This window comes from Erithacus rubecula (genome assembly GCF_903797595.1).
Source record: "Erithacus rubecula genome assembly, chromosome: 1".
In the NCBI taxonomy this organism is placed as follows: domain Eukaryota; kingdom Metazoa; phylum Chordata; class Aves; order Passeriformes; family Muscicapidae; genus Erithacus; species Erithacus rubecula.
In genome coordinates, this window is record NC_136658.1 from 59,814,937 (window position 1) to 59,837,314 (window position 22,378).

At 33.4% G+C, this 22,378-nt stretch overlaps 1 long non-coding RNA gene across 1 annotated transcript; it reads left to right on the forward strand.

The window, feature by feature from the left end:
* The first annotated feature begins 3,674 nt into the window (after window positions 1-3,674).
* Window positions 3,675-21,744, forward strand: LOC306806005. The gene is made up of 4 exons (XR_013775360.1): window positions 3,675-3,767; window positions 5,127-5,218; window positions 10,321-10,381; window positions 21,634-21,744. It is a non-coding gene; the product is annotated as an uncharacterized lncRNA (long non-coding RNA).
* Window positions 21,745-22,378: the final 634 nt, after the last annotated feature.

Sequence of the window (22,378 nt, forward strand, 5' to 3'; positions counted from 1 at the left end):
TGTTTGTTTGCCTGTTTCAGAAAAACCAAATGGAAAAAGCCAAACAACAGCAACAAAAAAAACCACTAATGTTAATGGAAACAGAAATCAAACAGGTAGAACTCACTTGGCTTTCGGGAATAATCTCTGTAACATCTTTTCATTGTTCACTGAAGAGATTAGCACCTTTGGTCTCTAAGGAGGAATTGCCCTTCACTTCCAATACCTTGAACTCCTTGTGATAATTTATGTAGTTTGTCTTTCCTTTGAAGTAAAGGAATTTGCAACTCCAATGTGAGAAAACAGAACAGGTTAAGAAAAGGAACAGGATTTCAGCAGAGATTATGTACGTTCTTCAGCTTCTTCTCTTTCCATTGTTCCTGACCTTAATTTGTGTAGTTAAGGAGCAGGAAAGAGGCTGTGGCTTTTGCAGAGGGCTTGTTAGTCTTGTGAGCAGGAGATGGAAGATGTGTTGTTCTAGACATTCTGAGTTACTCTGCTAAATCCATGTATGTCTATTAATATTGTTTTCATATTCTTAGCTCAGTCTTTTATGTGTGTGTCTAACATGAGCACCAGCCACATTACACGCTGTGATTTGTTGTAGAGTGCTTAAACTGATCTATATGAGCTATGGGGAATGTCAGAGACAGCCTAAAGAAAAGGGCATGGAGTTCTGCATGGGTAGATCTCATCTCCTTCTCATCTGGGATTTGTAATTACATTGAAGCCTATTAAAGTCTCAAAGACATGGATCATCAGACATAGGTCATATTTCAGATACATCAAACACAGTATTTTCCTCTAATACCAAGATGTGAAATCTGTAATACTAACATCACACATCGCTGGTTTCCACTCACAAGTCAGTCCACAGACCCAAAGAATAGAAAACTGCAAGGATGTGGCTAATTTGTAGAGAGGCAAAAAGTATCCAAAAAAATCAATACTTTTTTTCTGTAGTAGCCAGTAAATATGGCAGTGGCCATTTCACGTAAAACTCCTTCATTTGCCCTACTCCACAATAACTTTTTCTTTGCAGAATGAATTTTTATGTTTTAATTTTTAGCCTTTATACTGTCACTGTAGTACAAAATGTGCCATCTCCACCTTGTACAGAGCAGTAAACACAATTTGAATAAGTGAGATAGTATTTATCCTTTTCAGTCCTTGATCTAAAGATAACATATTATATTAATTTAAATATGATCCCTATGGGTTTCCTTTTTTTTTTTTTTTTTCTTTTTTCTTTTATTTTTTTTTTTTTATTAAGAAAACAGGATTTGTTAAATCCTCTTTTTTCCTAGTTCCTGGAATTTATTTCCATATTGTTTTTTGCTGCATTTCCTGTTTAAGTCTAAGTTCTTTCCTCTCAGCCTAGTCCATTTTTTCCTTTCTTTTTCTTTTAATTCCTTCTTTCTTCCACTCTTTTATTTTAATAGGATATAGCATGGGAACTTGCAGATATAAAGATAGGAAATAGGTATCTCATACATTTACACATCACTGATTCCTCATAGGATGGTAGTATTCTATAACAGTAGGAGAATTTAAAAATAAAAGTGGGTACTATCCACTTTGAGAAGACCCAAAGACAGATGGAAAAAATACTACAGCAAACACAGGATTTTCTGAGTTTCTTTGTATGGTTCATTGTTCCATTTGTACATATAATGCTTATAACATGGCTCTATCAGATGGTCTATTCCATAACCATTGTGTAACTAGCAAATTCAAGAATTTTGGAGATTCTCCATATTTGATTCACTGTTTGCTGCCACTTAGCTATTTGACATGTCTGTAACTACATGCAATTTTGATTTTGTGGATTGAGAATCATATGGGCCTCCAATTCTCACTCATAATCAGACAAAAATTATAACAATTTAGATTGTTAGATTTAAGATATTTCTTAAATCTCTTGTTTAATTTTGATGGTGTACTATATTTAATCTCACTTTTTGAGTAACAGTTAAAAGACATCTAAATTTGGTTAGGGAGTAGCAGTCATTCTGTGCATAAAAAAATATTCTTTTTTCTTGGTACATTTTTAAGGGTAGGATTTGAATCCAAAGTACAATTTATTTTATGACTTTATAATAGAACAGGACTCATCTGGGACATAATCCACTTCACGATGCCTCAAGACCATATCCTGATTCTAAGAGAAATAAAGATTTCCACTAACACCATTTCTACCTTTCCAAAGGAAACCAAAGTTTATGAAAAGCTTTCTTGCCCTGCTCTAGATGTGTTACAATTTCAATACTCTTAGGAAGATGGCCAAAGGATAAGAAGTGAGGGGAGCTGCAGAGATCACTAGTCCTCTGAGGGCAGGACAGGCTCAGAGCACTCCTTGGAGCTCAGCATTTATGACGCTGTAGGCAGGGATTCCACCCAGAGTGTAAACACAGTGTTTGTGGAAAAGGGTGACAGGAATTATTAGGGTTTGGGGTTTTTTTAATATTTTTGTACCTTACAAACCTTCTGTGCACCATACATTTTATTGCAAAGATTCACAAAGAAAGAAACCATACAGTGAATCAGTAAGGAAATATTTTAAGGAGTTACATCCTTTGGTTGACTGATTTTACAGTGAGCTGAACTAAGGGGGTTTATGGGGTTCCTCTGTTTGTTTTTGTCTGTTTGGATTTTCTTGTTTCTGAGTATATGTACAGACACATCTTCAAAAATTTATAAAGTGGATGTCTTCAACTAAGTGAAGAGTCAGGAAAACAATTCAGTTACCTAAATGATGTGGTGTCAAATGCTTTTCTTGGGCACCCTGAGGGGCCTGAATTGCATGTAATGAAACAGAAATTTGTTCTTTTCTTCTTAGTAGGATAGGATAAAAAATAATAAAATTTAAAAAGCCCAGATTCTCATTCACATTGACATCTAGTGTCTCTCCACTACCAGCTGAATTAAATTCAAGGCGAAGTGAACCAAATACAATATTCAAGGTGGAAATATCACTGGAAAAATGAGTTTTCATGGAAAGTCAGAGTGAAGGCTAAAGTACTCATTGGGGAGATAGTCTACAAATTAATTCAAATATAGTCAAATTGAAAAAAGAAGTGTACACATTTGAAGTGTTATATTGTTATCAAAGCACACTTTCTTATTTCTCCTAGACAATCCAAGATAACTCTGCCACTTCCTTCAAAATACAATGGTAGGTGAAGAGAAGGAATAAAGTAGTTATTTCCATTCATATTTACAGGTTGTTTCTGTATACATTCCTCCATACCTGCTGATTTATTGATAATAAATCTGATTAGAATAAAAATAATTTTTAAAAAAATTAAAAAATCTTAGTAAAATATTTATATTTATGACAGTATAAACATTTAAATAATGCAAACATGTTTTATGTCTAAAGTAGAAATATGAAAGTGTGTCATTTGATATTGCTGCTTCTTTTAGTTTTAATTTAATCTAAGAAATAGCAAACATATCAAGAGTGTGTAAAAATAATACAGTGTGTAAATGAAACCTTCAATTTAAAAATACAGAATTTAAAGGGAAAATGTTCTATGATTTTAGAATCTATAATAAATTATTGCAGATGATAAAGGATGCTTAAACAATTTAAGGAATAAGAAACCTTCAAAATGATAATGCAATGTATCAAAAAAACCCTTCCCTTTAACCAAGCACTTTTATTCTTCCAGAACATGTTGAAGTTTATTTGCAAAAAAATAAAAGTAACACACAGTTCACAACTAATATTCCTCTTTATATTGCACTCTAACCTCCAGCAGCCTATGCATTTGGGATTTTCTCAGGTAGAGTATCCATGTTTCAACTTCCATTGTTTGAAAATACTGAAATTAACTTGGCTTTGCAGTAATGATTGATGCACTAATGTTTCAAGAACTACAAATGAGTAAATAAATAAATAAGTAAATTAAATCCTTAGAATTTTGGTGGTGAGAATTGGGAATAACTGAAACAAAAATGTTGAAAACCCCCATACTCATGCATTATATTTGTCCTCACAACAATTTCGTGTGTGTCCTTTGTCACAGCATTGCTTTCAGTAGATCACTTTAATTTGAGAATCTTTTAAATATTTTGGGCACCTGAAATCAGGACCATACTCCATGATCTTTCAAGAATTACTTTGTGTCCAATTTAAAATATGATTGCTACTCCTGCTGCAATTATTGGGAGAACTCACCTGAATGAACTACGACATTATTACTTAGTATGAATTCAGTTATCTCACTTTGGAATTTATTTTTTTTTTCTGATTCCTTGTCTTGTTTAATTCAGCATCTTTTCATTGTCTTGCTTACAGAATAAAACAATAGAAATTGTTAGGGCTCATTAATTTCCTGCATAAAATAAGGCCCTATGTCAGAGCAGCTGTTGCAGTATTAGTACTGTGCTATGGATGTCATTTTTCCTCTGTTAAAGAAACCTGCACAGGAATACAAGATTTTACTAAATCACTTAAAGAAGATGGAGGCAATTATTTTTGTTGAGTAGTAAAACCATCTTTCCTAACATAAACCCAACACAAAATGTTGGCAAAACAGACAAAATTCTTTTGCCTAACAGTAAGAAGGGAATTAATAGACTAAATACAGAGGTGTTTTTTTATTTTTTTGTCAGTGGTGTAGAGGTGGTTTGTATGAAAATGATGAGGCACAGGTCAATATTAAAGGTGTTTAAGAAATGTGCCAGAGTAACATGTCCTGAGTACAACTTAGAATGGATCTGTTTTAAAGAACCTTTGAAAGGCAACTGACAGCTTTGGACAACTGAACTAGCACTCTGGGAAACTGAGAAATAATGGTTTCATTATATCAGGTAGATCATAATAAATGTTTTATAATGTTCTGCTTTTGGCTGGGACAGTGTCAATATCTGCAGTAGTCAGGAGGCTGCATGGCAAGTACTTGAAAGTTATTTTATGGCGCTTCACATTGGATGCAAGGAAAAGGACTCTCTTCCAAGAAAAATGGGCTCTTCCAGTAAGGGGAGCATTGTGCCAGTCCCAAGCCAGAGGGAGCAGCAGGATGGTGTGACTGCATTGGGTCCAGTTAGGCTTGTAAGCATTTTGCATGTGAATTACTCTCTTTTGTGCCATTCATTTTCTTATCTCATTGTTTTTTTCCTGTAAATTATTCTTATCTCAGCCTATGATCTTTGCCTTTTGTGCCACATGGAGCAGGAAGACAGGGAAGGGGAGCTAGCAGCAGAATCCTTTGGATCTTGTCAGTGGGCTAAAGTAAGGAGTGCCTTTCCAAAACCACAAAATACTCTTATTGAAGGTTTCAAACTGGGCAGGGCTGACTGTCATAAATCAGCCAACCAAAAGCAGCTTTTAGCATTACGTATTAGATATTTGAAATTTCATGCACAAATGCATTAAGTCCTATAGGAAAAAGAGAAAAAGTTGATGCTACCAGAAAAGACATCTGTTCTATAATGAAATGTTTGTGTATTGCAATTCAGGGAGGGTTTTATGACAGGATTCAGCTGGCATAAATGTATAGATATACAGAGATATACTATATCTATGATAAAAATAATAAATGTACAGATTCACATGATAATTTAACAGAAATACAATTATAGGTTATCCAACTAAATAGTTTCCAGGTGAAAATTTCACAGGTTAACAAGTCAGAATGTTCAAGCAAATAAAAGTGAATTTTTCAATCAGGTAAATTTAATAGAAATTATAGGTAAGAGTATTATGGTCTTCTCTGACCAAAATTAAACACTTAATGTTAAACCATTTGATTTAACCAAAGCTTGTTAAAATAGTGATCATTTATATGACTCTAAAAGAGTATTAAATCAGGATGCAGTAGAATGATAATATCCAAGAAGAGGTGAGAGTGAAAAAAGAGTTGAATGCATAAATTTGTAAGATGAGGTCAGCAGACGTAAGTCTGAAGTTGGACATAGTGAGTTAATCAAAGTGAAGAACAAAAATGTGGGCTACATCTGTCCTAATGTAGGAATCTATGATTTAGACATCTGCATCTGACTGAATGACCATGAACATCATTTATAATCCTGTCATTCTATGCACTTGTCATGTATTAGTATTTATTAACTAAAGTCAGATGAACCCCCGCAAAAAAAATAAAAACAACAACAAAAACTAAACCAAACAAAAAACCCACAACAACAACAACAACAACAACAAAAAAATCCACACAATCCCGCAAATTAATAAACAAGCAAAACACAAAAACACCTGTAGAAAAGTATTTGTTTATAGTGATTTATTTAAGAATTGATCTACAGATTATGATTCTTATGTTGTGCATGTATCTTGATGTTGATTTTGACCCTATTTATGCTGGGCATCTCTGTTCACATTGCAAAAGCTTAATTATTGTTATTACCACCCATAAGTTATAGGTCAAAAGATTGTCTAACATGACCTCTAGTTTGTCAGAAAAAGGTAGTGGAAAAAGGAATACAACAGCAAGAGTGTGCCAAAAGCCAAAAATAAGCTGGAAGGTGACTTACAAGCTTTTTAGTCTATTTTAAAGCTAGTTAGCCCCAAAGTCACAGATAGAAGCCTACCAGTATCTGAGGTTGAATTCATGGACATACAAATTTCTACTTTTATATATATATAAATGCATAATTTCAAATTACCCATATGCACATTTTAAATACTTAAACATTTTCACCAAAAAATTATTTTCCATCAAGATTCATGTGACATCAGACCTAAAATCTTTACTGCATTAATACTTTATTTAGATAATACATAAATGTATCTTAAAAATGACATTTCTAATATAGCTTTGCTCCTCTATTGTTTTTTCAAAAGCCTTCTCATTAAGACCATACAAGTTCATTGCAGTGCTAAAAATAAAAGAAACTTCATTATCTTTTCTTGATGTAAAAATCATCTATTTGTGAGCAATATTGGGGCTGACATTTTTAAGGATTACATGGAGAAAGCAATAAGTGACTTTGAAATGAATGAATCCCGTAGAACTGGCAAAAAAAATAAATAAAAAGAGAGTTATATTTTATGTTTAAAAATTTTGTATCAAGTACTCTACTTTGTTCATTGGTTGTAAAGATCATTCCACAACTAGCTAAATATCTGTCTGATAATTTCTTTACTTCTCATATTATCAGGCTAAATATTGCTTACTCATTATCTTCTTCAGTACTGATGTTTGCTTATTGAGACAGGTGGATGATTTTCACCACTGAGAAAAGGTAGTTAAAAAGAAATTTACTTTCAGTGATGTAAGGATATTAAATATGATAAAGGGTAATTGAGAAATAAAGATCACCATTAGAGACCTGGTCTACAACCAATTTACTTGTTATTTCACAGTAATGAATCATTATTCCTAATATGAAAATGCATCTCTCTTTCGTATCATTCCTGTTTATCCGGGTATTTTTTTTTTTCAATTTTTAAATGGTCTTGATTTTATGTCACTTTAAAAAAGTTTATTTCTTTTTTTCACTGTTATCAGGGTGGTCTTATAATCATGTCTGCATTTCTTAAAAAAAATATTTTTATTAAAATTGAACACAAAAGAAAACTTTTTATCAATCATGAGCTATCCTTCTGTTCATGTCCTTGTTTATTTCTGCTAAGGCTGCAATGTATTATATTTCTCAGCTCTATGAAGTGGAAGAGAAAAGACTAAATTCTGATAAAATTGAAATATATCCAAAATAGATATCCCTTGTCTTGCAGAAGAAAGCAAGATAAATAAATACAAATTATTATTTTCATACATAAAAGTGGTAAGTGCAAACTTACCACAAAGGATGTTTGCATTGTTGAATATCCTTCTTAGTAACTTGGCAAAGGTGAGGAACGAGGTGTTTTAATTGGCAACAAAAACAGCTAAGCATATTTGGGTTAATCAGGTCTCAAGGATATTGTGAAGAACTTCAAAAGGACTTTGGTGAACAGGCAGCCTAATTCTGGATGAAATAACTTTCATTGAAGGCAAAGTGGTGAATGTTGGAGGGAATAATATGACCTACTTGTGTATGTCTGAGTTCTAAATGAACTGCAACATAAATGAAAAAAACAGACACCAACATTCATAGATCAATAAAATGTCCTGCAGTGGAGGTCAAAAGCAAATGAAATGCTTGCCTGAAGGAGGATGCATACAACACTGTATTGAAAACTTATATATCTCTTGTTATGTTACTATTTAAATCAGAAGTCTATTACCAGCTAAAACACCATTTTTGTTTCTGGTCACACCAGTGAACAGATGAAAGGAAAGGAGAAAGAAATTTCTAATTAGGTCTTGATATAAAATAGAAATATTTAATTTCTTCCTGTTATTCCTAAACCAGATTTACTACTATCAGTAATGTCTTCTTTTATTCAGATGCATATTCAGTGATCAATGGGGCTCTGAAAAGAGGAAAATGTGTTTCACTAAGAAGCTGACAGCAATTATTGTCAAATGAATTATTGTCAAAGCTGCAAATGAAGATACACAAAGCATAAGACTACTTTCTGCACATTTCAATATTGGCTTCATGGCTAGCTTGCCCAGGAGGAATTAATGCAAGATACCTTGAGTTCTGTGTGGCCAGCATCAGGATTTCTGCTGCTACCCAATTATCTGACTATTTCTAAAGGATGCCATTTCTGTCATATAATTCTGCTCAATATGAAAATGCCTACTTTTTCCTCACAAAGACACAATGGTCTCTTTAATAAAAAGTTAATGTTATGCCCATCCTCAATGACATTAGAATACTAACTTTCAAAAAGTGCTATGTCAGCAAAATTGTCAAAAAACATTTAATTTTTTTCTAATATAAGTGGTGTGACAATTATTGTATATCTTCAAAAGATTGTTCAAGGAATGCCAATTTTTTTTTTTTACTGTTTCATATTTTATTTTAAAATACGACCATTAACATTGCTTGTTGTTTGACATGAATGGTATTAACTGGCTGTAGTTATTTTTTTTAAATTTATTATTGACAGAGTTTTATAGTATTGCAATGCTCTCTTTCATTATATGAAGAATCGTTTAAAAAAAATCAAAAATTCACATATTTTTAGTAATTACTGTGAAAATTTTATTTTACTTCCTTTTACTATCTCTTATATAGAAATGCACTTAACTTTGATCATTGAAGTCACAGTTAAAAACATTACAGATAATGATATACTCACTCAAAATTAAGTAAATTTCCTAAACATTAACAACATGAAGGGCTAAAGAGGTGGTAAAAGGTCTGGAGCACAAGACTTATGAGGAGCAGCTGAGGGAATTGGGACTGTTTAGCTTAAAAGAAAGCTCAGGGGAGAGAGAGAGACCTTTTTGTGCTTCATAACCAACTTGGAGTATGTAACAAAGTGGGGTCGGTCACTTCTCCCAAGTGGCAAGCAATAGGACAAGAAGAAATTGTCTCAAGTTTTGCCTGGAGAGATTTAGAGTTAATATTAGCATAAATTTCTTAACAGAAAAAGTATGTCAAGCATTGGAATAGTTTTTTTCAGGGAAGTGGCTGAACCCCCACCCCTGGAATTATTTCAAAGACATGTAGATGTGGCATACAGTGACATGGTTTAATGACAGAATTGTCATTGTTAGGTTAATGGTTGCATTCCATGATATCAAAGGTCTTTTCCAACCTAAAAATTTCTATGATTCTATGAAACAAGTTATTTAATTTGACCAGTGAAGAGTGGTCCTCCTATAAGCCCTACCCTTGTTTCACCACCAGGCTGGAAACAGGTTGAAAAGGTAGAAGGGACACTATGTCAAGTCAAGTCAGCAAAATTTACAAATTGTACCATACCTTTCTCATTAAACAGTGTAAACCCAGAAATGCTAGGGTACAAAGCTTTCCAGAAAACCTGAATGTTAACTTTTCATAAACTTAAGAAGGTTGACAAGATTTTTAAAATTTTGTCACTAAAAATTATATTTTAACAAAAAAGATTTTGCAGTATGTTGTTGATTTTACTTCACTTGGTACTACAGAAATATCTTGGCTGCTCACTGTTTTATTGCAATCTATTTCCACTTACATCTTCTATTCTTATGTGTCATTAATATTAAAGTAAATGTTTCATAATAAGTGTGCAATATTCTTGTATTTTTCATATAAAATAGAGGCTTTTGTCCTGATTAAACAGGTTTTTTTTCACTGTTGTAAAGGCAATTTTCCATTTAAACATATAGTTCTTTGTACATGTACTTGTTATTTATCTTTTTGACGGGAAGCACAAATAGTTTCTCAAAAACAAAGTTTATTTTAATTGGGATTGCATTAGCTGAAAAATTATTTTTTCTTTTTTATGAATTAGTTCTGCTTTTACAATCTTTTAGTGGTTGGATTTTTTTTCAGTCCAATAATGCAGCCCCATAAGACCAAGACAGCCAGTACTTCTAGTCCATGCAATATGGTGGTAAAATATCGAAAACACTGAAAAATTCAGGTATTCTCAGTTATTTACTGCAAAGACAGATATCCTATCAGGAAAGCATTAGGATAAGCTCACAAGTTTGGCACAGATCAGAGATATCAACCGTTCCAGGATGGGTGGTACAGAAGGTCCAGCAGTCACAGCTTTGGAATAGATAGCTATGCCAGGACTTCAATGACCTCTGGCTTTACATCCTTTAGAAAGTTTAATCCAGCCAGGACCCTTAAGTCTGTGAGGTGTGCCCCTTAAAAAGTGTACCCAAACTCTGTACTGAAGAGTGACCATTTCAGCCTCTGGGAGTTCAGAAAACCCTTAAACATAGCTGACATCTTGTCAGTTTTATAGTTCTTCACCAACCAATCATTCTCCAAGGATAGTATAAGTGGTATATCAATACAGAGAGATAGAGGTGTATATATTTATACATATACAAATATATGCATATATAAAAATCTATAACATATATTAAAGGCAGCCTGAACTTCATCATACAATAACAGAATATGTCTAAAACCATTTCCAAATACACATATGGAGTAGTTCTAAATGGTTTATGCCTGGCTGGAAAATGACTCCTTTATTTAAGATAAATATGTTGCTTTACTGTGTAGCCCTAATGGGAATACCCTGCAAAAATGAGTCTCCAGTCAGGAAGGATAAATGAATCATAGTCACAAGGTAATTTGTCACATATGTGGTAAATTTTCTCCTTTATTTGTAAATATTGAATATGAGATCTGTAAATAGAGCTGCACTTGTTTTCTTTATTATCATTAAATTTATCAAATAATTTATTATTTTAGCATGCTTAGCAAAGCTTTTCTGATCCTATAAATGTTTGATTTGTTTTTTTTTGTTTGTTTTTTTTAAAGTGTTTCGTTCTTATCTGAAAGATTATATTGTTGGCACAATTATAAGGGCTCAAAAGAGGAAGTACATTCTGCTGGGCATAGTACAGATCATTACTTTGGATCTAATCAGGAGTGGTGATGTGTTAGTTTAAGGGTTTGGAGGGGAAAGTGCAGATCAGAGTAGACTACAAAGAGAATTATTTTTAATAAGAGAGAAATAGTAACAGACATTTGGGACTTTTTTAGGGGTATGTATGCTGATTAAATACATATATAAGCCTCATTAATGTTCTCATTTCATACACCTCTTCAGTCTCATGTAATGAAAAACTACAGGCTTTAGAGAGAAAATATTAAAGAAAAAATATTAAAATATTATTATCCAAAATACTTTATTTTGATAATCTAAAACAAACAGATAAAATCCCCCTGCAATTTAACTGAGAAGATGAATTTAATTGGAAAAGGTCACAACTCTCATATGGTTGAGAAAAGCTGTCACAAAAGTCAAAGAATTTCAAAACATAAAATTTGGGAATTTCAGTGTTTAACACATCTGAGATAAAGTAAACAACTATGCAATTTCCATTTAATCCTGCAAAATTGGGAAGACCAAGCCCTTGGGCTTTCAGAAATCTAAAGCAAGAAATAAACAAATAAACTGATTTTTAATAACCCCAGAGATAGTAAATTATAGTATTTTCCATCTCAAACATGACTCTGAACTAGCTCAAATATTTTGTACTCTATGTTTGTAGTGCATTCTGTTTGCCCCTCAGTATGACGCAGATCCTGGCTTTTTCACAATAATGTCTGTTAAATGTATCAGTGTGAGATGAGGGAACCAAGAAACAGAAAAAGGAATGAGAGGACCATCTAAAATTAATATTGATGTGAACCTTTGAAAAGACTTGCTCTAAAATTCTAAATAAGAATCAAGTTACAAGTTACAATGCTTCTGTTCTCTTCCCATCAGCAATTAGTTCCTTAGTTGTGGATATTGTTGGAGATAACCTTAGCCAAGAGCCAGTTTGATTGCTAAGGTGGATTATTTATTTGGTTTAGAAAATCATCAGACAAGCCAAAACAACTTGTTTTCTTGCTGAATGTGAGACTTAGAAGAACTTTTAATGTAGTACCCTTTGTTACTTAGTACATTAAATCTTGCTTTTGCTTATGTTTAGAAACTTCGTATAACTGTAGAGAGTCCAGATGGTAAAATTATTTTCTCTAGAACTTGAAAAAAAGAAAATTCAAATAAAATGGGATGAAAAATGTCTCAGCAAATTAATTTAAAATTTCTAACAGGCAATTGCAGATAGTTTTTTCTCTGATAGTTGCTCATATGTCTAGTGCAAAAGAAGATAAAATAGGATTAGATTTTAAAATTTGCATTTAAAATGTACTAATAAGTGATAGCTAACAGACCTCAGAGGTCAAGCTTTTATGCAGAAGAGGCATATGGCATATTCCCACTTAAGATCAATTACTTTTTCTGGTTTAACAAGTACATCCAAAGTACTGGTGTAGTAGCATCATGCTGGCTACCATGCCTGTCTCTTTTGGGGGACTGACACTGCTGCTCTTACATTGCTTTGCTTCAGTGGTAACTTTGTTTTTTCCTCATATTGCAATAGGTGAAGATCTATCAGGAAACAGAGCTCGCTAACACTTTTCTAATGGTATAATGTTATTTTCTTTAATGAATTATTAGATAAATGTCTGATTTAATTTTTACTTTATGGTGTATGGGAATAGCTATTGGTAAATTTGGCAGCCAGCCATAGTCCATGTTTCTATTATCAGCATTTAATACCATTTCATGTCACCACTCCCAATGGACCTTTCCATTGCAATACTGATAGCATCTGAAAATGCAGTGGTATGAGTATTTCATGTACTAAACTCTACTATGGTAGCACTTATTTTCTGAATGAATACACTTTACAGTGTGGCAGTGCCTATCTCTCACCATTCATCATGATCTTTTTAATAGTATCTCCTGTTGACCTGATCACCTGGGCTGCCTACTGCAAACCCTCTACCGATTTGCAGCCCATTAATTTTGCAAATTTTAATTATGTCTAGTTTTGACAGCTTTAATTTTCCTGATATCCTGGAGAAGTCTTATCAAAAGGTGGCAAATTATTTAAATTAGTGCTGCAACTGGTGCACTATTGGTAGGACTGAAGAAATGGGAAAACAGGAAGAACAGGAAAAAAAAAGGTTAAAAAGTTTTAGTCTGAATCTAAATGCAATCTTAAGATTCAAGAGTGACATTAGGCTCAGCCTTCAGAGACAGGTAGTCTGTAATTGGTATTAGTCTCCATGACACTATGTTGCAAATATTTCTTTTCAGATCCACTTCCCCAGGCAATTACTGATGTGTTGTGGATGAAGCAAATTAGTACATCTACAACACAGGGTTGGCTCAACTAAGCCAGAAAAAATTAGCAAAGCTTGTTCCTTTATTTTTTTCTTGTTCCCAGTCGCTGTGTGCTTCATTAACAACATTCCTAAGGTTAATCAGAGCTTTTCACTTTGAACCTTTGCAGTCTGAGTCACCATCACTTCTGGGGGCAATTGAACAGATTGAAAATGAGGCAATGCACTAACATTTTTTGTGACAACTTTCAAACTGAGAGGAACAATATATTAACCTTCCTGAGAAAAGAAAGTGAGTACTGTTAAAATCAGGTTAAATTTATGTGTTTTGGACATTTATTTCTTAAAAGCCAGTCTGGCTTATATCCAGATGTTTCTGTACCATGTTGTACAGGTGACATACTTAGTTCTCACACATCACAGAGGAAAATCAAAGCCAAAACAATTCGTACTGAAGAATTTTGATTTTGCCTTGTCATGTTCTTTTAATTCTTTGTCATTGGAAAGCTTTGTCCTAATCTTTCTTGAGAGTCTATAACCTCCAAGTTCCTTTTTTGACATCACAGCTATTTTTCTGCCAGTGCAGTTTAATATGCATAGCTACTGAAGCTTCAAAGTCATCAGTTGACAAGCTGGTGTTTGAGATATATGTTAACTGCAAGGAAGGAGAAAAACACTTAGTTCAAAGGAAACAGAAAATAAATGCTCTGTTAATCAAGAATGATATAAAAAGCAACCTCTGAGTATTTAAATAATAGAATCATCCTGTTACAGTGGCAACCATGTCAGTGCAAAGTGCTTTGATTTGTTTTCGTTAAACAAATGCACTTTGTCTCCCTGATTATGTACTATAAAACATAAGAAAAAACCCCAGACAGTTTCATGTCATTTATTTGAAATTAAAGATGTTTTGTAATAGATTATTTGGTAATATATTAAAGATAGAGTTGAACAATTCCTCTTGTACTGATGCATACTGACATTTTAAGGCACAAAAACGTATTGAAGTGGTAGAATTATCTTTTAAAAAGCGCACAAGTGTTCTCTTAAAATGGTGACGGTTGTTTCCTTGTGTAATAACTAATATGTTTCACTGAGCAAGCAGGAAATAGCTTCTGATGCATTATTGAACTGAAAGTTCATTGAAAATGGCACCTCTTATTTCATATGCACTGCTTGTGTTCACACTGGCACCCTTCTCCCAGCCACACTGCTGGTCTTGGCACCAACACCAGCCCTCTGCTAGGGGATATCAGGTGAGGTGAAGTCAAATCTTCTTTACATAATCAGTTTTTATTTGGGGACTTAAAATCCCTTAAAGCAGAATATGCAGTCCCCTAGTCTTCCTGATTGTAATGTAGAACATAGGTTGCTTCTGGAAAGGGAAGGGAAGGGAAGGGAAGGGAAGGGAAGGGAAGGGAAGGGAAGGGAAGGGAAGGGAAGGGAAGGGAAGGGAAGGGAAGGGAAGGGAAGGGAAGGGAAGGGAAGGGAAGGGAAGGGAAGGGAAGGGAAGGGAAGGGAAGGGAAGGGAAGGGAAGGGAAGGGAAGGGAAGGGAAGGGAAGGGAAGGGAAGGGAAGGGAAGGGAAGGGAAGGGAAGGGAAGGGAAGGGAAGGGAAGGGAAGGGAAGGGAAGGGAAAGAAACGAATCACTAAGTGACTATAAAATGGTCAGTTATTTCAATAAAAGATCTTTGGAGTATCTGTCTGAACCTTAAGCCTCTTCTGCTAAACTCTAGAAAATCTTTTAGCATTGTGGCCAAAACTACTTTTCTTTAACCTTTAAGAGTTTTTATCACTTTTTTTTTATTTTCTTTTTTGTTTTTTTTTTTTTTTTTTGTTTTGTTTTGTTTTGTTTTGTTTTTTTTGGTTTGGTTTTTTTTTTTTTAAGCAGAATTGGGTATGTTGGAACTCTTGTATCTCCTTTGAAATGAGCAAGCACCCTCGTTTTGGAAGTAGAAAAATTAAAACCAAACCATTATTCCTACTCTGGAAAATTAGTAACCAATCTGATCATTAGAAGCTCTTTTGCCATAATGTCTTTAGCCAATTTTTTTCATCTCCAGTCCCTTTCTTTTCTGCTTTGTCTTCCACAATATATGCTATAGACTTCAGAGACATGTCTGTCAAATGCTATAATAAATTCAAAATGCAGCTTCAAAGAATATCTCTGTTAATTCCTTTCATCTCACTTTTATGTGAGATGAGTTTCTCTTCTTTGACTTATTCAAACCTCCAATACTGTTCAAAATTATACCTGTCTCAGCTTTCCAAGCTCTTATCTTGTACCACACCACTGCTGTGCCAAGGATGATAAGTTTTATCACTCTCATTATATCTGTCCCATAAAAGTTGCAATTGCTTCTTACTATATTGTGTTTCATTTACCCCACTTCATGCAGACACTATGACTTCAAGAATTATTTTAGAATCTTAGCTGCTTTGCTTTAAAGAAATTAGTTGATGAAGATTATCAGCTTGTAACCTAGATAAACAAAAATATGCCCTAAACAGACCAAAATTAACTTGCATTCTCATAGTCTCTTATTAGCATTAGTGTCCTGTACATGATCTTGGGAATGGAGAGCTGCAGTAGAAATCAGAAAGCATAATTTCTGGCTGTGGTAGGATATGCTCTGAAAGGTGCAATTTTTAGTTCAAGTAGGTGTATAATGCTGAATGGATCACTTTTCATAGTACAACTAACTTTCAGCATTTACAGGCTATTATTTGTGAAGATTTTAGATGACGGTTTACCTTACATTTAGTGCACAGCAGAACCACGTAGACTTTTCACCTGGGAATCAAGCTCAAATATGTGTAAAGATTAATCAAAATCTACCAGGGGAAGAAAGCAAGGGCACCTTCAACATAAGCAGGCTTTTAAAAATAGCGGACATGAAAAATAAACTTTATAGGTGATCCTAGAAATTGAGTGACTTTAGAATAAACTTAAAATCTAATGTGAAATGTAAAAAAAATATAAATTCAAAAATCAAGAAAAGAAATAAGAAGTTTCAGCACCCTAGATTTAAATTTAAAAGAAGAAAAAAGAAAAAGAAAAAAAGAGAGGTAGAGAGATAGCTACAACATCCAAGCCTGGCAAAATATATTACTTAATTATTGAAAGTTATAGTGCTAAAATTGCTCATAATACAAAAAATTATATCTTTCAAAAGTTAGAAAGTGTTGGTCATTTCTATCAATGGAATATGCTAGAATAATTTTAAAGAAGTGAAAAAAAGTAAGGAAAAAAAATCAGAAGATATTCAGCACTATGGCCTTCAAATTAGTTGAGTAGATTATGCAGTTCAAGGGGAAAAAAAAAATAAAAAAGGTATTGTGTTCTCAATGAGTGAAGTATCTAAGCTAGCCCTGGATCTATGTTTGTCCTTGTAAAGAGTTGGTGATGGAAAACAGATACATTTGATTTTATACAAACCAAAGAAAATTAAGTTTTGTAAGCAAGAAAATATAATTTTCCAAGTATGGAAAGAAAATTCATAATTGCACTATTTCTGCAAAACAAGAGCTTTCTAGAGCAGAGAGAATAGAGTGTGGTAAAACCACAAATTCTCAGATGTCCCTAAGACAACTAAACCTAATATTTTTGCTGAGAAGTTGATACACTTGCTGTTGAAAAATCATTCATAGCAGATTGGAAGTGGTAATTGCATCTTGCATTTACAATTTTATTTAGCACTTATTTTATTAGCACTTATTTAACATTATTTTATTTTCCCAGTGCTCATATTCTTGCTAAAAAGAGATGACATCACTGCGGTTTGACCATTTACCCACCTGAGGGCTTTCTATGATTCACTCAATGATCATTGTTTCAGCAGTACAGAATGCTTAGAACTCACTCTAGGTGCCAGTGTACCCTGAAAGATGGGGAAACTTACATCAAAAAAAGTACAAACCCAGCATAAGGAAGGTAACAGCAGTTCTTGCTTATAGAACATATACATAGAAAAGATTAGAAGCTTTTGTCTTAACCAGTAATTTAAGAGGTTGTCTTGCCATAGTTTATTTAATTAAAATACATATTTCTTTAAATAAAAATATTTTGTTTTAATTGACTAGCTGTTTAGGATATGAATTCGAGTGGTACAAAATGTGCAAATATTAGAATATTAACTTCATTGCTCTTTAAAACAGTTTTAAAATTGCATAGCTAGAAACATTGGGGGACTTTTATTTTTAAATGACAGATGTAATTATATAAAAATCATGAAGACAATCATGAATGCCAGTAAGTGTATAGTTGCTCTTCTTTGACAGGTAGAGGTGGAAGTTTTATTTAAAAATACTGGAATTTGATTTAAATTTTGCAACAACATGGAAGGTGATTAGGCTCAGTCTAAAAATGTTATTAATCTGTAATGTCAAGTGTCAGCTGTTAAATTTCATTAGATTGCATTGTCTGTAATCAGCTACATTGGATGTTTGTTCTCTCTCACTACCTGCCCACATAAAATATTCAACTCAAAAATAGCTGCATTCTGTCATTATGTTTTAAGCTATAATGCAATACTAGCATCTGAACATTTAAAGATATAACTTTTCTGATAAAAATTGTTGCTAATTAATCATGGATCAAAATGTGTCCTTTAGCATTATTTCTATTGCTGTTGTACTGTGGGGCAAGGGGATTTTTTTTTCTGATTTCAATTGAAATGGTCAGTATTATTAAAATAGTAATGCCCATGTAAAGTAAACTAGAGGGAAGGTTGAACTGTAGGGATTTACAACTCTTGCTCCTAAAGGCAGAAATCCTTACAGCATTTTTTATTTTTTTAATTTTGGTTTTAATTTTACTCTAGTGATTATTTTTTTCTGTTGCATGTTAACAACTGATTAATTTTGGTAATTAGTCCATGCCCAGTTATGGACTTAGATCCTGCTGTATTTAAACCCAAATAAAGGCAGAAGAAAATTTGTCTATATCTCAGCCAACCTAGAATTAAAGAGTATGATTAAGCTCAGTTACCTTTAGCTGTCTGAGGCTAGGCTTCTAGGTTAAGCTTTGCTGTGTATGCCAAGCTAAGTTACTTCTGTGAATTCTGTAATGAGGCAACCCCACTTATTTAGTTATCTCTCTAGTTCAACTAGAGAGGGACCAAAGATGACTGGTTCACCTAACTTTTAGACAGGTAGTGTTAGACAGCTCTTTCCCTAATATGATATAAGATATTGTAACTAGACACAGACAGAAACATGAGACTACAAGAAAACACTGACACAACATTAGACAAAACAAAAAATTCAGCAGTGATCTCAAAACATCAGCAGCTTAATTGCTGATTTTCCTAACCATCATAGCAAAAGAGAGGTGTCAACACAAACACCGTTAAAGAGTTTTGTGCATGATTCTGTGAAATAGCAATGATGAAGAGGAATGACAAGAGAGCAATCATAAAGAATCACTTATCCCCTTGTTAAATTTCTAATTATCAGAATCAGGAGTCAGGCCCTCAGTGCTGAAGGAAGGAACAAAGCAGGAGTCTGTGAAAGGTCTTGAAAGATAAAATGCATCATTTATGTTTGACTTGGTATAGATACCAATGAAGAAACATGGAAGAGTGCTGTAGTCTGAAGTCAATTAGAGAAAATTTTATTTGAAACAGCATTCATTATGAATAAAAGTGAAACAACCTGCACTTGTCAAGCAAAAAAAAAAAAAAAAAAAAAAAAAAAAAAAAAAAAAAAAAAAAAAGAGAAAACAAAAGAAAAGGGAAAAAAAAGAGGACTGGATAATTAAAGATGCAGGAATAGGTTTTATAGGTTTTAGGCATGTGGCTTCTCCTCATGAATGTTGGACGTCAAGAATCTGTAAGACTAAAATGTAACCTGGGTATGACAGCCTAGAGAGCTAGCATTAATTTGAAAAGTTTAGATTTCAGTGACATTTAGTGGAGAATTCAATTTGCCTAGCTATAAACTTTTATAAACACTTGCATTATGGATGGATTTCTTTTTTGGGTAACAGACAACAACAGGCACTTTTAGAACATAATTCATCTCACCTTAAAGAAGAAAGCAAGTGAAATAGCTTAGATAGAAGACTAGGAGCTCTGAACCTCAGATGACAGTTAAATACTTGCATGAAATGTCAGGAGACAGGGAAGAAATTTTAGAAATCAACACCTTTGGACTAGAAAAACAAGCCAGTGTAAAAAAATCAGAGGCACTTTTTAGAATTCTTTCTTCCAACTTACTAAGAGGCAAAGCAAACGTTCTCCTGTGTGCCAGTTTTGTTTCACCAAGCCAACCACGGGTTGCATGGGCTGAGCAGCTACCTCACCTTCACTCCCCCAGCACTACACCCAGGAGAGTTCCAGAGAGATTTTATTTCAAACAGCAAAGCAAAAGATGACTATCATTCCTGCTTCTCTACACATGCTATGCAAAGACTGTATATGATCATCCCTGTTTTTTGCAAGGGACTAGGAAGAAACCAGGCCATAGTGTTTAACACAATATGTTAATAAAAAGTTTAATCTAAGCTACCAGCAGTTTCAAGATTGTGATCTTCTGAAAGTAATTTGCTTTGAAGTCACCAAAACTTTTGATAATAGAGAATAGTTCATGTTTTAGAAACACAAAACTGATTACCAGGAATATTTCTGCAAGTCTATACTCCCATATTTTGAATATATTAGCAAAGAATTTTGGATTTATAAGGTCAAATACACAGGTGATTTACATCAACACAATGCCAGAAAAATATAAAATTTATTCTTAATTTTAAAACAGTATCACATTTGCTGGTTATTGCTCTCTAAATTTGTCTATTTTTTATTTTTGAACAATCTGCATTAATTTTTATAAAGAAAATTTTTGTTCCATAGTATAGAGATACTTACGCATTAACAGTTAATATAAACAGGTTTTGAAACTAAGATCAATAGCTAAATATGCAAGAAACTCATTTTCAAAAGAAACAAGAAATATAACAAGAATGTGTGGCAGTCAACACAGAATGTCAATTTAGTGTCTTGACAGCAAGTGTAATAGAAGTCTAATCCAAAAAGGAAGAAACATAAGAAGCTTAACCTTGCTAGGGTGTTGCTGTGATAAATACAGTGTCCTCTGCAGTTATTCCAGCTGGGCTCAGGACACCAAAAAGGAATGTTGCATTACTCTACACTTTAAAATATTTTTATTTTTCTCTAGTCTAGAGTTTTTCATAATTAAAAAAGGAAAATCTTCAATTTTAATTTGGATTTGTTTTCTGGTAGCCTCTTTAAGCCTCTGAAACTATATTTAGTCTCAGATTGATGCAAAAAAATTTCTTATCAGAACGTCAATTCAATACAATGAATTTAATACATTACTAATTTCTATCTATTTTTCTCTCTTTGGGAAAATAAATATACCAGTAAACACATTTAAAACTCTAGAGTCCTTCTAAAATCATCTCTACTCACCCCTAAATTTGTAACTGTTAAATTGGAATCCAACATTTTCCAAATTATAACACTTGACCTGGAACCTGAACATGCCACAACTTCATTGTTACTGGGAGTGAGAAAAAGACAAGAAACAACATGGATAAAAAGCTTAGAGGAGATAAGTGAACAGGGGCAATGAAGAAGAACAGAACAGTGGGTGGAGTGTAACAGAACAAAGAGAAAGAGGGCACTGCTCTTGCCTGCAATGAGAGATATATAGATCATTATTTTTAAAAGAGGGTGAAAAAGAGGGCAATAGAGGGACCTAGAGAAGAGCCAAAATGAAAAACAGGAATAAGTAAGTACAAAATTTATGTGGGACTGGAAGAAAGAATAGTCATTAAAGTCCAAATTTACGCTTCATAATAAGTTTTAAAAGGTTGCTGAAATTATCAGCACAATTTAAAACTGTATATCTGTACAGTGCTAATTATAAACATGTATATCTGCATTAGTAATCCTGGAATTGCTCACTAACACTGAGGCTGTGTAACACAGACTGGCTAATGTCCATTCTTTGATGTACTCTTACCTTCCAGAACAGAGTGGCAATATCCAAATATGCCTATTAGGAATGCTTCCTTACTCATGCTCCCTCCTCAATGGTGCCTGAAAAGAACCAAACCAGAACCAATTTTGTGAGCTGAAATGATGCTGCAGAACTTCAGAGAAATTTTGCAATAAACATGATATTAATGTCCACTAATGCTCTTTGTAATTGTCTATTTGACCAGCACAATTTCAGCTACAAAATCCATGAGATCCTCTCTGTGATGAATGCGACTCGACAAAGAGGTTTTTCAGCCACGATAAACTGGCCATTTACATATTTGAATGTAAAGTGGTAGACCCAGGAGTATCTGGATCTCAGTAATGTTATGAATAGGTCCATAAATCTTAGTTTTAAAAACTAAGATTTGTATTCTAACATGAATTGAAAAGTTCACACAATTAACACTTTCATAAATGAGATTTTTTTTCCATATTTTGAACTAAATTCATTTCAGCATCCAAAGTTCTGTGACCTCAAACTCTATTGTGAGGAAATATAAAGCTTTTCATATTCTGTCGCAAGACTGAACAGTAAATCTCCCAAGCATGACAAAGAAGCCAAATCACTGAAAATTTTAATAAAATATGTGACAAAATGAGATCAGTTTCCATCTTGCTTTGATATTAAATGAAATTCACTTCATCTATTTCTCCTCAAAATATACAGTGTCGTAAATGAAATTAGATAGGAATCCATTACCTCCCTGCATTACACAACTGTACAAGAAGTCCTAGGT